Source organism: Silene latifolia, chromosome 11 (assembly GCF_048544455.1).
Source record: "Silene latifolia isolate original U9 population chromosome 11, ASM4854445v1, whole genome shotgun sequence".
Lineage (NCBI taxonomy): Eukaryota > Viridiplantae > Streptophyta > Magnoliopsida > Caryophyllales > Caryophyllaceae > Silene > Silene latifolia.
Window position 1 is genome coordinate 169,932,305 of NC_133536.1, and position 4,399 is coordinate 169,936,703.

Here is a 4,399-nt window from a genome sequence, read left to right on the forward strand (position 1 = left end):
TTGTATCTCGTTTTACAATATAGAATGGCCATCGTCAATGGATATTTTTAATTAAATGAAATTTGAATTAATGTTTCTTTTTTTTAAATAATGTTGGAGAATGTGTCCTCAACAATAGTGCTATCACATGTTTAAATCTCAAAATAAGAATACGTAAGGGATGATTCATTTATATAGTCAACTGATCAACCTTAATCAGTAATGATTGGCTAACTAGAGTTTGACATTGCTGTCGTTTGACGGTGGTGATCGGTTGATCCCTTAAGGTCACACCTAAAGGACAATTCCCTTAATAGTCAAATTGATTAATTGTATGACGATACAAGTTAATCAATTCCTTAAAATTGAACAATTCAATTGTGAGAGAGAATATTTTATATCTCATTGTAATTTGATTAAATAAGATTTATTTTAGTAATTAAAATGCTTTATTACTAAAATTGATTATTGTTTGTGAAACAATTGAGATAAGAATGAATGGTTAATTATAATTACAATATGTTGTGAATTATAATTATATGACCCATTTTATTTATGTGATCAAGAATCACTAGTCAATTTGTATTATGGAATTTAATTAATATATAAAATGATATTTATTTGATAAATATGCATTAAATTAATTAATAACATGTAACATACTACATGTGACATATTGTGTGACAAATGACAAATTGACAAAATAAAATGGAGTCCATTTTATACATATGGAACGAAATGGAGGGTGTAGGGTCTGAGGATGATATTATTTTATGAGATAAAGTGCATATCATCATAACTATTGCATACTAGCTTACATACCTACATTTTGATAAGAGTAAAAAGCAAAAGTAAGATGCCATTTTGGCCTTACTCTACCCGGCTCCATCCTCCTCTTTTAATGAGAATTTGTTCTCATTTTACTCTCTCCATTCATTCATTCATCTTACATGCATTCTTGCTCGTCTCTCTCACAATCTCTATAAACTTGTTTTAGAAAATACAATAAATTGTTCATCATAAATTCTAATCACAATTTAAGATTACTAGTGTAGTAATACGTATATTATTAGAATTAATTTAAGGATACTACTATATTAATCTAGTTAATTAATATAATAGTTTAAAGGACTTATCTTGGGTACAATAAAAGGAGGATCTCTACATTGAGATTTTGGAGGATCATCCATTATATTTTAGCTCAAGAACAAATAAGGAAGGTGACCTTATTTGTGCCCTTTTTCGAGCCATATAACAATGTAAGGAACATTATTTTTCCTTATTAATCTCTTATTTAGTTATGCATGCACTAGATCTTAAGAACACAAATTAAAAGGTTAGTTAGTTCACTATTAGAAGAGTCTAATAGTAGGTATATGAATAAGATGGAGATATTTTCTCGTAAGACCAAGGGACAAGTTTGAATCCATGGAGATATTTTCTCGTATTAGACCTATAATCCGAACAATGGTGAAATATAGTCAAGTCCAATTGACTATAATTCCGGTTATTGCTTGAGACGTGTCAAACAGTAACCAAAGTTGGATCGAAAACTCGTCGAATCCAGGTTATACAAAGCTGCGTTTTTTTCTTATAACTTGTCTGACTAAAAACTTAATACAAGATGATTATTTATATAGCTAACTAGATAGACTCCTAATCGAACTCTTCCTAACTTTAATCTAACAACTCATAACAACCAAATAACTAACTCTTATTCAATAAAATAACAACTAACTAAATCTAATCCTAGGATTAGTTTTATTTGACTAACCTACTGAATCCTACTAGTATCAACACTCTGTTTTTCGCGTTTCTTTCTGTGTGGCAGGGCCATGTTTTGCCACGATTTTAGTGCCCCTACCATCAAAACAACCCCTGTTTTACATATTTCAAATGTACACTCTTCCACGATTGCAAAACATATTTCAAATCAATTTTTTGTTGAAAAATGAAGTTCCAATTCAAGTTTATAAAACATGTTTGAAAAGAAATTCTTAATTGTCGATGACGGCCCCTCGAGACAAGATCTATTATCGATTACAACACAAGGCTTTGTCAACGATACATGTAGGTTGAGGGTGCATATAATATCTCCAACCTTCTCCCTTTTATTTATGCTTTTACTGCTTTATTTTATTATTTTATGTCAGTATAAGACCGTCTTACTTTTTGCTAAATGAAACTAGAATAGTTTGAGTATGAGTTAAAATACCATTTCGACACCCGCGTTGCCTCGAATTTAAAAGAATTAATTCATCTGAAGTGATCGATATTCCTCGCTCGTTTACATATCCTTGTGTTGGAAGAGGATAATTAATTAAAATGAGTTTATATCGATTCGTGAAACGATCGTTCATGCTCATTGTAAGTCACGTTTTTTGCTCGGCCTTTGGCTCTCTTATTCAATTTTTATTAACTACTTTTATAACCGTGACACGATTATCTAGGGAAGACTTGCTAAATAACATGTTTAAATCGATGATTTATTCTAACTTGTCAAATCTTCCAAATCATTAGACATTTTAGGACATAAAATGAACTAATTAACATGTAAATGAAATTTACAACTTCTCTAATTCTAATTGAATCCATCTTTCTTTCACTAATATCTCGTTAGTACGGGAGTGCATGCTTATCATCCTTCCGTTTACACTTGATGACTAAAAATGGACAATTTTTGACCCGAATGTGCCTCAAAAACTGTATTGAGTAACACGAGTCTTCTCGTCTTTTATTTTTCGTTTTTATTGTCTTTTAAACTTCAATTATTTACGATCCTATTTTCATAAATAGCGGCTGTCATTAATTTGTTAGCATTTTGGAATTCGATTTAATTGATAGATCGTATTTAATTTGCTATTTTGCCTAACTCATTTTATAAGTCATTTTGGTCAACTTAGAATTAGTTAGTTTTACCTTATTTATTTTTTAAGTCAGATGTTTTTAACAAAACCTTGTTTTATTTAGTTAGACTTGGATAACGCCTAATTCTATAAAACTGAGCGATGTGCATGCAATACGAGGAATGACCTAAGGCCGATTCAGGCCATGAGCTGTCCCCCAAAATGAACGTTTTTTGAGGCCTAAGGCCATGTACCACATCGTGTGTCGTAGGTTATTTTCTACTTGTTTTTATGCGTTAACCACTAACATTTGCTCACATATCTTATGCTAAGCGTAAGCCTTTCTATCCCTCTCTTTGTTTGCGTTCTCTACTTTCTTATGAACTCACATGCTAAATCACTCGACAAGTTATGTGCATTAAAACGACTTAAAAACTCAATTCACATGTTAAGAATTAACACAACGGTTGCATTTCTCACATGTGCTTATAACCAAAATAGCCATCTTTTTCCATTAGTAGAAGTCGTTATTGCAACAGGCGGAGTTGGGTGTTTTTCTAATGAAATAATTTAAGCTTTCTAACACGTAATCTTACACGAATCCGAAATATCTAAAATTTGTTTCTAAATTCCATTTAAAAATTTAGTGGCGACTCTTTCAAAATGTAAAAAAATGATTTTTTTTTAAAAGAAACATTACGTGGATGAATTTCCCTTGTCCACATCTCCCATTGTTGGAGGAGTCAAGGATGTATCGAGACTCGGAATAACATCCATTGTAGAAGGTGACAGCCGAAAACCAAAGGTCTAAGCCATGATGAGGGAACTCTCTTTGCAATTCCTTATACCTCTCCCATGATTCAAATATGCTCTCATCACCCCCTATTTTAGCTCGTTTTATTTGAATATTACTCTTTTATTAGTGTATTTGTGAGCTAATTCCGTGTTCTAGTATCTTTGCTTGTTTTCATTGTATTTTGTAGGAAATGAAGCATTTTTAGCTTTTTCCCATCCAAAGTGCAAGAACTAAGAGTTCACGAGGCTAAAAGAAATGAGATCATGTAAAAGAAAGGGCATTTTGGAGAAATCCGAGTAAAGAAATCCCGAGCATGAAAGATGACATGGGTTGTTGCAAGAAAAAGAAATGACATGAAGCCCAAAAGAAAGTCCAAAAAGACCAAGTCAACTGGCAAGGATAGGATGCCAAATGATGCTCTAACTTAGGGAAATTAAGGAGCTTAATGACCAACTTTGGATGCCCTATGCTAATTAATCAATGATTAATAGATTTAACCGAGAAACAAGCGTCCCCGATCGGGGTGGTCTGTCCCCGATCGGGCTTTATCCCCCATTGAATTTTACGTTTCACCCATTTATCACTATTTATAGGGTGCTTAATCCGTCATTAAGGCATATCTTTTATCATCTTTTATCACATTCCTATACTCTTAAGCACACATATTCTCTTAGTTTTCAAATTAGTTTACATTTCATTAAGCAATTCTATTGTTATAAACAATTTACATAAGCACTTTGTTCTTAATAATACAAGCTTTCCATTCAAGTTATTTGGG

The 4,399-nt window shown here is 32.0% G+C and overlaps 1 pseudogene; it reads left to right on the forward strand.

Annotated features, from left to right (window-relative positions):
- Positions 1–3,634: 3,634 nt before the first annotated feature.
- Positions 3,635–3,751, forward strand: LOC141616051 (small nucleolar RNA R71; annotated as a pseudogene).
- Positions 3,752–4,399: the final 648 nt, after the last annotated feature.